This window comes from Aquarana catesbeiana, linkage group LG05 (assembly GCF_042186555.1).
Source record: "Aquarana catesbeiana isolate 2022-GZ linkage group LG05, ASM4218655v1, whole genome shotgun sequence".
Lineage (NCBI taxonomy): Eukaryota > Metazoa > Chordata > Amphibia > Anura > Ranidae > Aquarana > Aquarana catesbeiana.
In genome coordinates this window covers 255,900,317-255,913,100 of record NC_133328.1, presented here as the reverse complement: position 1 = coordinate 255,913,100, position 12,784 = coordinate 255,900,317, and the positions used below count along the sequence as shown (strand labels likewise).

Here is a 12,784-nt window from a genome sequence, read left to right as displayed (position 1 = left end):
CGGGGATCGATGTGTTTGTGAAGTTCTATGAGAATTCAGGTAAAGCCTGAATACCATGGTGAAGTGGGTCTCAAGACGATAGCTGTGGATGTTACAGAAGTTGCTGAATTTACAGGTCAGTGTTATATTTGCTCTCCAGGATTTTGTGGCCAGTAGTCAATATGATGTTTCTTTTTATTCTGAGGAACCTGTCAAGTTGCATATGAGAATTGGGTGAAGACGGATCTGGGAGGGAATATGCTAACTAAGAAGATGGATATTGGTTTATTGTTTGATCCTGGTCTGTAGATCATGATTGTGTATTATGTGAAAGATATATATTTGCATGATTATTAAAACGTGCTGTGTATTATTGTTAATTTGTTTGGTGGTCATTAGGGATGAACCGAACACCCCCCGGTTCGCACCAGAACCTGCGAACGGACCGAAAGTTCGCGCGAACTTTAGAACCCCATTAAAGTCTATGGGACTCGAACATTCAAAATCAAAAGTGCTAATTTTAAAGCTAATATGCAAGTTATTGTCCTCAAAAGGGTTTGGGGACCTGGGTCCTGCTCCAGGGGACATGTATTAATGCAAACAAAAGTTTTAAAAACGGCCGTTTTTTCGGGAGCAGTGATTTTAATGATGCTTAAAGTGAAAAAAAAAGTGAAATATTCCTTTAAATATCGTACCTGGGGGGTGTCTATAGTATGCCTGTAAAGTGGCGCGTGTTTCCCGTGCTTAAAACAGTCCCTGCACAAAATGACATTTTTAAAGGAATAAAAGTCATTTAAAACTGCTTGCGGCTTTAATGTAATGTCGGGTCCCGGCAAAATGGATGAAAATCAGTGAGACAAACAGCATGGGTACCCGCCACCCCCCAGTCCATTACCAGGCCCTTTGGGTCTTGTATGGATATTAAGGGGAACCCCACACCCAAATTAAAAAAAGTAAAGGCGTGGGCCCCCCAGGCCCTATATACTCTGGACAGCAGTATACAGGCGGTGTAAACAAGACAGGGACTGTAGGTTTGTTGTTAAGTAGAATCTGTTTGTAATTTTGAACTGGTACATTTTTAAAGTGTAGCTCCAGCCAAAAAATCATTTTTTAAGCTTTTTGGAAAACATAGGGAAGGGTTATCACTCCTGTAACATTTGTTTTGCTGTCTGTGCACCTCTTCAGAAGATTTCACCTCACTTTCTGTCCCAATGACAAATGTTTTTTGAAAATTTGGGGTTTTTACTGAAACAAGGATTGGTGATAAAGCATCAGTGAAGAGGAGACATGTTTTTCCCATATTAACTCTTACAGGAGAGAATTTCCCTTCCTAGGGGTAGATTTCATCTCACTTCCTGTTGTCTCCTTCTGTTTGCAAGTAGGAGTTGTTTGTAAGTTGGATGTTTAAAAGTAGGGGCCTGCCCTATATACTCTGCAGAAATTGGGGCCTTAGGTGTTGGTGTTGCCACAACACTGTAAGCCCTCACAGTTACTCTTGGTGGGCGCAGGAACGGGCCGTGCTGTGAAATATTAGATCAAGAATTGTAATTACATGCCATTGTTGAACAGTGGTAGAAAAATTGGGCCTTTTGGTGGTGGTGGTGCTGGTGCCACAACACTGTAAGTCCTCACAGTTACTCTTGGTGGGCGCTGGAACGGGCCTTGCCGTGAAATATTATATCAAGAATTGTAATTACATGCACCTGTTGAACAGGGGCAGAAAAATTGGGCCTTAGGCACTGGTGCCGCAACACTGCAACCCCTCACAGATGCTATAGTTGGAGCACAGGAATGAGCCCTGCTGCAAAGTATTGCATCAAAAATTGTAATTATATGCCCCTGTTAAACAGGGGCTGAAAATTTGGGCCTTGGGCACTGGTGCTGGTCCCACAACACTGCAACCCCTCACAGATACTATAGTTGGAGAGCAGGAATAAGCCCTGCTGCAAAGTATTGCATCAAAAATTGTAATTACATGCCCCTGTTAAACAGGGGCAGAAAAATTGGGCCTTGGCCACTGGTGGCGGTGCCCAGAACCAAAAATGTTCTTATAAGCTATCAGCAGGAAAATTGAGGAGGAAAAGGATTGTCACTCAGCATAACAGGATAGTCACTCAGCATCAGCATAGGCAGTCTTGACGGGATCTCACATTAAAAAAAAAATCAATCGGTTATATCAGCTTTAGGTGCTTGGTAGCTGGTGATCCAAGACTAATTCATTTTTATGAAGGTCAGCCGATCGACCAATTCGGTGGACAGGCGCACCCTGTGATCGGTTACAAAGCCTCCAGCAGCATTGAATGTGCATTCCGAAAGAACGCTGGATGCAGGACAGGCCAGTAGCTCAATTGCATACTGTGCAAGCTCTGGCCAGTGATCCATCCTCAAGACCCAGTAACCCAGAGGATTTTCAGTGGGAAAGGTGTCCAAGTCTGATCTTGCCCCTAGGTAGTACTGCACCATGGTTGGCGATGGTTGCTGGAACCGATCAGACCTTGGGGCTGCGGACTAAAAAATTGTCTGAATGCATCGGTCAGACGGCCACCTTCTCCGACTGACTGAAGCCTCAGCAACATGTTGTCCAGGAGGACCAGGAAATTGTAACCTCCCAGGCTCTGGAAACGCGTTGCACAAACCTTTCTGCAAGGCCTCCCGAAGATGTTTCATCCTCTGCGACGGCAAGATAAGGTCCGCAACCTTACCCTTGTAATTTGGATCAAGGAGGGCTGCCAGCCAGTAATGATCCCTCCCCTTGATATCATGAATACGAGGATCCTTCTGCAGGCTTTGCAGGATCAGGGAGGCCATGCAGTGTAGGTTTGCTGAGGAATTCGGTCCAGAGTCCTCTGGGTCACTAAGGACGACATGATCCGCAGCCACCTCCTCCCATCCACCTACAAGTCCATGGGTTTCTTCGGACTGTAAATGATTCCTTGAAGACTTCTGCTGATGCTGAGTGCCAGGCTCCACCTCCATGCTGACACAATCCTCCTCCTCCTCTTCCTGTGTGATCGGCGGGCACACAGGAACACTGTCTGGATAAAGGGGGCCTTGAGAGGTAAGGAAGTCCTCCTCTTCCTCCCTCTGTTCTGCCTCAAGTGCCCTGTCCATTATTCAACACAGCATGTGCTCCAACAGGTGGACAAGAGGGACAGTGTCACTGATGTACGCACTGTCACTGCTCACCATCCTCGTGGCCTCCTCAAATGGTGACAGGAAAGTGCATGCATCCCTGATCATACCCCACTGGCGTGGGGAAAAAAAAACAAGGTCCCCTGACCCTGTCCTGGTGCCATAGTCACATAGGTACTCATTGATGGCCCTCTGCTGCATGTGCAGCCACTGCAGCATGGCCAACGTTGAGATCCACCTGGTGGGCATGTCACAGATTAGGCAGTCCTTGGGCAGGTTAAATTCCTTTTGGAGGTCAGCCAGCTGAGCACTGGCATTATATGACCTGCGGAAATGCACACAGACTTTCCTGGCCTGCCTCAGGACAACCTGTAAGCCCGGGTACCTGCCCAAGAACCGCTGCAGGATGTGAACCAAACAGGACACATGGGTCAGTTGTCCCTGTCGGAGAGCGGAGAGGAGGTTGGTGCCATTGTCTTAAGCTGGCTTAAGCTGGCGTGCCATCAGCCACCTCTGAACCTGCCCCTGCAGAGCTGACAGAATCTCTATCCCAGTGTAGCTCCTGTCCCCCAAGCACACCAGCTCAAGCACCGCATGGCATCTTTTTGCCTGCATGCTTGCGTAGCCCCCTGGACACCTACGGAGCACACCGCTGGTTCCGAGGACAAATCAGCACAGGAAGAGGCCATGGAGGAAGAAGAAGAGGAGGGGTGGAGGAGAGAGATGTGGCAGAATCACCACTAGTAGAACTTTGGAGGCGTGGTGGTGGAACAACCTCCAACACACTGCACCCTGTCCTGCATCCTTCCCAGCTGCCAGAAGAGCCACCCAGTGAGCGGTGAAAGATAGGTAATGTCCCCGTCCATGCCTGCTGTACCATGAGTCAGCGGTAATATGCACCTTACCACTGACCGCCCTGTCCAGCGAGGCCAAGACATTGCCTTCCACATGCCGGTAGAGAGCCGGAATCGCCTTCTGTGAGAAAAAGAGGCGTTTGGGAACCTGCCACTGAGGAACCACACATTCCAAAATTTACAGAAGGGGGAAGAGTCTACCAACTGAAAAGGCAGCAGTTGAAGTGCTAGCAATTTAGCCAAGCTAGCATTCAACCGCTGGGCATGTGGATGGCTGGGAGCGAACTTTTTTCTGCGGTGCAGCAGCTGGGGCAGGAAAATTATGCCTGGTACAATCTGATGTTGGTATACCGATAGCAGATTGCCCGCAAGTACTTGGCTGTGACACACCTAATTCTACACCTTCATTCCTCTCAGTGCAGGTTTCAGAGAGGACTGAAAGTATAGTGGGGTTGGAGATCCCAGCTGATGAGGAGCAAGGAGAGGTCCGCTTTGTTCTTTGGTGTGGGTCCTTTAGGTACGCTTGCCAACGAATTGCATGGCAGGTCGACATATGTCTGGTCAAGCATGTGGTGCCCAAGCGGGTGATGTTTTGGCCACGTGAGATGCGCTTGAGACATATGTTGCAAATAGCAGTGGTGGGATCTGATGCACTCATCTCAAAAATGGCCCACACCAAAGAACTTTTGGAATAACGCGCAGAGACAGTAGCGCCCTGCACATGCGGAGCTCTGTGATGTGATGCAGTCAGTGTGCTGCCCTTAAACTGACCCCTGGAGGGCATCCTGCCTCGTTGGAGATGTTCCTCCTCCTCCTCCTTTTTCCTATCAGGCACCCACGTGGAGTCAGTGACCTCATCATCCCCTCCCTTCTCATCACTGGAGCAAACCTGGCAGTATGCTGCAGCTGGGGGAACATGACTACAAGATTGCTGTCCTTCTTGGGCACCCCCTCTCTCTGGGCTCACACTACTGCCTTTCTCTAGCTGGGTACCATCATCGGAGCCTTCAAAACGCTGGGCATCCTGCTGGAGCATGTACCCAACACTGTGGTCAAACAGTTCGGGGGACTCCTCAGGAGGACATGGTGAGGCTAGGGAAGGAGTGACTGATGCCAATGAGCTGAGGGAAGAGGCCGCGGTGGCAGCTGCTTTGCCAGACAAAGTACCCTGAGCCTGGGTGAGAGAGGATGAGGAGGATGAGGGTTGCTTGGTCATCCACTCTACCAAGTCTTCTGCATGTTGCGGCTCAACACGGCCAGCTGCCGAAAAAAAGTACAAGCGTGTCCCACGGTCACGTGCTGATGAGGATGCACCGTCTCCACGACCAGCACTGTTGCCTCTAGACACAGAGCCTACTTGCCCTCTTTTATTGGCTTGTGACTGTGTGCCTCTCCTTGTTGGCCTTCCAGACATAGTAATGGCCTGCAGTGAGATGTAGCTGCACAAAGCTGGGATGTGTATATATATACTGATGATGCAGCTAGCAGAATCAACTGCCTGCCTGCATTATTATTAGTATGAGAACACCAGCAATTGTCTTCAGGTAGCTTTAGGTGCCCGCTGAGCAGAGGACACAGTACACTAACTGTAAATACTGCAGCTGCCTGCCTGTGGTACTAATAGGATCAGAAGAACACCAGCAATTTTCTTCAGGTAGCTTTAGGTGCACACTGTGCAGATGACACAGTACACTGACTCTAAATACTGCAGCTGCCTGCCTGTGGTATTAGTAGGATCAGAACAACAGCAATTGTCTTCTGGTAGCTTTAGGTGCACACTGTGCAGAGGACACAGTACACTAACTGTAAATACTGTAGCTGCCTGCCTGTGGTACTAATAGGATCAGAAGAACACCACCAATTTTCTTCAGGTAGCTTTAGGTGCACACTGTGCAGAGGACACAGTACACTAACTGTAAATACTGCAGCTGCCTGCTTGTGGTATTAATAGGATCAGAACAACAGCAATTGTCTTCAGGTAGCTTTAGGTGCACACTGTGCAGAGGACACAGTACACTAACTGTAAATACTGCAGCTGCCTGCCTGTGGTACTAATAGGATCAGAAGAACACCACCAATTTTTTTCAGGTAGCTTTAGGTGCACACTGTGCAGAGGACACAGTACACTAACTATAAATACTGCAGCTGCCTGCCTGTGGTACTAATAGGATCAGAAGAACACCAGCAATTGTCTTCAGGTAGCTTTAGGTGCACACTGTGCAGAGGACACAGTACACTAACTGTAAATACTGCAGCTGCCTGCCTGTGGTATTAATAGGATCAGAACAACACCACCAATTTTCTTCAGGTAGCTTTAGTTGCACACTGTGCAGAGGATACAGTATACTAACTGTAAATACTGCAGCTGCCTGCCTGTGGTACTAATAGGATCAGAAGAACACCACCAATTTTCTTCAGGTAGCTTTAGGTGCACACTGTGCAGAGGACACAGTACACTAACTGTAAATACTGCAGCTGTCTGCCTGTGGTACTTATAGGATCAGAAGAACACCAGCAATTTTCTTCAGGTAGCTTTAGGTGCACACTGTGCAGAGGACACAGTTCGCTAACTGTAAATACTGCAGCTGCCTGCCTGTGGTATTGATAGGATCAGAACAACAGCAATTGTCTCCAGGTAGCTTTAGGTGCACACTGTGCAGAGGACACAGTACACTAACTCTAAATACTGCAGCTGCCTGCCTGTGGTACTAATAGGATCAGAAGAACACCACCAATTTTCTTCAGGTAGCTTTAGGCGCACACTGTGCAGAGGACACAGTACACTAACTGTAAATATTGCAGATGCCTGCCTGTGGTATTAATAGTATCAGAACAACAGCAAATGTCTTCAGGTAGCTTTAGGTGCACACTGTGCAGAAGACACAGTAAACTAACTGTAAATACTGCAGCTGCCTGCCTGTGGTACTAATAGGATCAGAAGAACACCACCAATTTTCTTCAGGTATCTTTAGGTGCACACTGTGCAGAGGACACAGTACACTAACTGTAAATACTGCAGCTGCCTGCCTGTGGTACTAATAGGATCAGAAGAACACCACCAATTTTTTCAGGTAGCTTTAGGTGCACACTGTGCAAAGGACACAGTATACTAACTGTAAATACTGTAAAAACACCTGTCTGGCTGTCAGTAGGAAGAGAATAACAGGAATGGATCTAGTTAAACTGAATACAGTGTGTATATATATATATATATATTTATATATATATATATATATATATATATATATGTGTGTATATACATACACACATACACACAACACCTAGGATGCATATATATATACACAATACACTGTAAGTGCGGCTAACTGACATGCCTGCCTACTCTATCTGACTTAAATCAAATGATACTGTCTCTCTGTCTATCTCTCTCCACCGCAACACACCACACAAGGCCGCCACGCAGGCGGCCTTATATAGTGTGGGGTGTGTATTAAACCCCCTGAGCCATAATTGTCCAAAGCCACCCTGGCTTTGGCCAATTACACCTCTCTGTACAGACGGCGCTGTGATTGGCCAACCATGCGGGTCATAGTGCATGCTTGGCCAATCATCAGCCAGCAGTGCACTGCGATGCTGCAGTGAATTATGGGCCGTGAACTCGAATTTGGCGCGAACGGCCCATAACGTTCGCAATTCAACGAACGGTTGAACAGGCGATGTTCGAGTCGAACATGGGTTCGACTCGAACTCAAAGCTCATCCCTAGTGGTCATATGATGTGGAAGAGGCAGTCACTAAGTACTGACAGTATATGTGTGCTGTTGTCTGTTTACTGAGACAAAAAAGTATATATTGGGTTACAAATGGATGTGGGTTTTGTGGGGGGGAGGGTTGCATAATTCCTAACCCTGCACACCCCACTAAGGCTGTTTGATGATTGCTTCTAAATCTCACATATTAGACTTACAACTGCTATGTAATGGTTGAGATAAAAAGGAATGTTCCTGCTAATTCAATCTGCTGTGTGTGTCAATGTAGTTTGTGCTCTGCTTTTTGTATTCATTTTGTCTTTTTTTGCCTATGATAATTCTGCCATGTAACTTTTTGGGGGTTTGGGATGAGGACTTTTGATCACAAAGGTTAGTCATGCTTGTTATTAGCTTGATTTGTATCCCTGCATTTCTAGTGTGATTTGTTTAATGTGTATCATTTTTAGTGTCCTAACCTTATAGATTGTAAGCTCTTTTGAGCAGGGCCCTTCTAACTAATGTCAAATGCTGGCACATCATTTCCATGCCTTTTTTTTTGTTTGGCCCAAGTACATTAATGTAACAAATGTTTATACTAATGTTGAAATAAAAAGTTGATTGTTTTTTGCTCTGTTTGACTTTTGCAGACTCAAAATACATTTTTTATAAGTGCAAACAATTCATACCCCTTAAAATGTGTATTAAATCTAGTTGCATACAAAGGTATTTGGTTGTGCAAGTCCTTGAGTAGAAAGTGCAAAGGTGGGAGGGGGGAGAAAAGCCCCCAAAAAAACAAAAAAAAGCTGAAAATAAGGGCTCTACTAATTATTTTGTGGAGTAGGTAAGCCATGAAATATGTCAACCACATGCCCTCAACATTGGGAGGATGCTTTGGGGTCCCCCCCCGAAGCACCTTGTTCCCATGTTGATGGGGACAAGGGCCTCTTCCCGACAACCCTGATCGGTGGTTGTCAGGGTCTGCAGGTGGGAGGTTTATCAGAATCTGAAAGCCCCCTTTAAGAAGGGGGCCCCCAGATCTTGCCCCCCCATGTGAATGCGTATCGCGTACAACTTACCCCTACCCATTCTTCAAAAAAAGCAGTGAAATGTAAAAAAAACAATAGCCGGTTTTTGACAAGTCCTTTATTATAAAATGGCTCCGAGCCATCTTCTTCTGCCGCCACTGTCTCTCCCGCCACCATCTCTCCTGCCGCCATCTTCTCCTGCTACTGTCTCTCCCACCGACATCTTCTCCTGCCGCTGTCTTCTCCATCCGCCATTTTCTCCCCAATCCATCTCTCCTGCAGCCGCGTCTTCTCCCGCTGCTGTGTTCTTTTGCACCATGGGTTACCCGCTAATAAAAAAAAGCTGCTTTTCTTCTGTGGCTGTCTTCCTCCTCTGTGTTTTTCCCCCGCTGTGTGGCGTCTCTTACCAAGCCATGGGGCTGGCTCTCCGGGTGATGTCATCAGATGGCCACACCCCATGGCTATGTAAGAGATGCCACACAGCGGGGAACAACACAGCGGAGGAAGACAGCCACAGGAGAGTGGCTTTTTTTTAATTAGCGGGTAACCGGCTGCACAGTAGAAAGCAGGAGAAGACGGCGGCGGCAGGAGAGATGGCAGCAGGAGAGACGGCTCGGGGAGAAGACGGAGGATAGAGAAGACAGCGGCAGGAGAAAACGGCGGCGGGAGAGGCAGCGGCAGAAGAAGATGGTGGTGGGAGAGACAGCGACAGAAGAGAGGGCTCGGGGAGAAGACGATGGATGGAGAAGACAGCGGCAGGGGAAGACAGCTCAGAGCTATTTTACAATAGAGGACTTGTCAAAAACCGGCTCTTGTGTTTTTTTACATTTCACTGCTTTTTTTGGTGAATGGGTTGGGGTACAATGTACCCGATACCCATTCACATGGGGGGAGAGGATCTGGGGGCCCCCTTGTTAAAGGTGGCTTCCAGATTCTGATAAGCTCCCCACCCGCAGACCCTGACAACCAATGGCCAGGGTGTCAGGGCTGGGCTCAGCCCTTCATTCTCTGAGGTGGCTGCTCAGCTGTCGGCTAATTGCCAGCTCCTATCTCTCCACAGTGACTCACCTGTTGATGATATCCTGCTCGCCAGTCCTGCCTACTTAAGCCGTCCAGCCCAGATGATCTCTGCCTTCGCCTTGGTCACATCTCTAGAGACGCTCTCCTGTGTTCCTGTTAAACACTTGCTTGGCTGGAATTCCTTCTGGCTCCAGATCCTGCTTGCTGTTCTACTACGCTCATCTCTGGCTCCCTGATGTTTTGGCTTGTCTGACTATCCATTCTGGTTCCTGAACTCTGGCTATGTTTTGACTACGTTTACTCTGTTTACCTTTTTTATTATTATTATTAAACAAGTGAGATTTAACTGTACTTCTGTCTCAGTCTGATTCATGGTTTCTGACACAGGGTTGTCGGGAAGAGGCCCTTGTCCCCATCAACATGGGGACAAGGTGCTTTGGGGGGACCCTAAAGCACCCTTCCCATGTTGAGGGTATGTGGCCTGGTACAGTTCAGGAGGGGGGCGCTCGCTCATCCCCCCTTATCCTGACCTCCAGGCTGCATGCTCGGATAAAGCATTTTTAAATGTTGGCGTGTGGGGAGTTCCCTCCGAATCCATACTAGACCCAAAGGTATGCCATTTTTTTGGGCAAGTTTTTGTTTTTTTATATTCACCCTGCTGACAGCTGAGGACTCATCGGCTGTTAAGGATGCGGCGGCTGGCTTTCTGGCCCCTTGCTTAGCTCCTTGCTTAGCAACCAGCTATATACTGTGTAAATAAAAACCACAAAGCTTACATCTTCATCAGCCGCATATGCTGACAATGGGCGAATGCCTAAAAGCCAGTGCCACATGAGCATGGTCGGTACCATAATATTAATGCCTACATATAATTGTGCTCAGCTCCATAGTGTAGTGGCATGCCCTGCAACCTTCAAAGGGTTCAAGCCATGGGTTCAAATCCCACCAATGGTATCACCTCCTAAATACGTGCATTGTACTCACATGCAGCAAAATTAGCCAATGCACATCAGTTTGGTTTATTCCATAATTTAAACTCTTCATAAGTATGTAATTATTCAATATTATGCCGTGGAATTCCAAAAATCCGGCTATTCAAAATCCATACCAGACCCTTATCCAAGCATGCAGCCTGGAGGTCAGGAAAGGGGGTGGGGCAGAACGAGTAAGTGTCCCCCCTACTGAACTATACCAGGCCACATGCCCTCAACATGGGGAGGGTGCTTTGGGGTCCCCCCAAAGCACCTTGTCCCTTTGTTGATGGGGACAAGAGTCTCTTCCCGACAACCCTGGGCTGTGGTTGTCAGGGTCTGTGGGCAGGGGGTTTATTGGAATATGGACGCCCCCTTTAACAGGTGGACCCCCAGATCCCACCCCCCTATATGAATGAGTAGGGGGTACCAACCCATTCACCAAAAAAAGTAGTGCAGTGTGACAAAAGACAGTAGCCAGTTTTTGACAATTCCTTTATTAAAAATGTCTTCTTCCCCGCTTCTTCCTCTGGTGTTCTCCTTCCTTTGGTCTTCCTCCGGCTTCTTCTTCTCCTGCTTCTTCTCCTGCTCTTCTCCTTCTTCCTTCGGTCTTACTTTGGCTTCTTCTTCCCTCACTTCTTCTTCTTCCACTGCCACCGCTCCCGCCACTGACCCGCTGAACATGAAAAAAACGACCCTCCTCCGACGCTGCGGCCAGCCAATCTGTGTGCTTCTATAGCGCATATTTCATATATAACTATGGAGCGTGGCCACTGAATGACATCTTCCGGTGACCCCAACCCCTTGTGACATCACGGACCCATCATGCCCTGGGCAGTGAAGTCACAAGGGGCGCGGTCTTGGAATGATGTCATCAGCCCCATCCCAGCATTGGAAGAGGTTTGTTTTTTCATCTTTAGCGGGAGCGGCCGCAGAGGAGGAAGAATGGAGGACGAAGTGGGGGAGGAAGAAGCTGGAGGAAGAAGGAGAAGACCAGAGGAAGAAGCGGGGGAAGAAGAAGACATTTTTAATAAAGGAATTGTCAAAAACCGGCTATTGTCTTTTGTCACATAACCAGAGCTGATCCTGGGCGATCCTGTACCCCGTGCACCCGGGGTTAGGGCAGTCAGTGGTAGGCCCAGATAGGTTTAGGGTACCCCCCATATAGTCTCCAATAAAACCCCTTGATCACCCCCAGTTAACCCTTTCACTCCCTCTCACAGTGGCATTAGTATAGTGTACAGATCTCTTTTCTGATCACTGTATTATTGTCACGGGTTAGCTAGTTAGCGTCAGTTAGGTGTCAGCGTCGGTTAGCTTTAATCCCAGACAGCATCAGATTTTAACCCTTTGATTGCCAGCAGCACCGACACACGCACCTTTCCCTTACTAGAATAGTGTTTGAATGGATTAATATCTTTGATCTGATCAGATCTATACTAACGTTCCCAATATTATAGTGTTCCCAAAAACGCGGTGTTTAGCCCCTTCACCCAGCCCAGCTCACCCAAGTGCAGTATTAATAGATCACTATCACTTACAAAGCAAAGCACACAAAACTTCAGCGTTAGCAGAGTCACGCCTGATCCCTACTGCAGCATTAGCAGAGTCATGCCTGATCCCTGCTAGCACTAACCGTCATTTTTTTGTAGCAATTCATGCAGTCGCTGACAACCATGTGCTCTTTTACCTGTGAATCCCACTAGCTGTACCTATAAATTTAGTGGCCAAAATGTCCAAACAGAGGTACACTAGTGAAGAGGCCTACACAATGCTGAGCATGACAGATGAGAGCAAAGGGGAAGCCTCACTGTCAGATTCAGGCTCAGTATACGAACCTGTAGTGAGCAGTGGCACCCTGACAGATAGCTCTGACCACGGAGTAGTGATCCCTGCTAAGGTCAGGCATACCTGACCCAGTTCTTCTGTTGCTGAGGTGCAACAACCACATGGTTCTCGTATGGAGCAGAGAGCCAGTACTGGTGCCGCTGAACCTTCTGGTGAACTGGCAAACACCAGTGGCCTAGTACATCCTGGTCGTAGACAAACCAGCACTGCAGTTACACTTGGTGACGTGGTGAGTCCAATAATTGC

The 12,784-nt window shown here is 47.7% G+C and overlaps 1 protein-coding gene across 4 annotated transcripts in view; it reads right to left on the bottom strand.

Annotated features, from left to right (window-relative positions):
- The window catches only part of RECK (reversion inducing cysteine rich protein with kazal motifs), a 1,099,858-nt gene that overhangs the window by 44,383 nt on the left and 1,042,691 nt on the right, over positions 1 to 12,784 (bottom strand). The window lies entirely within an intron of this gene.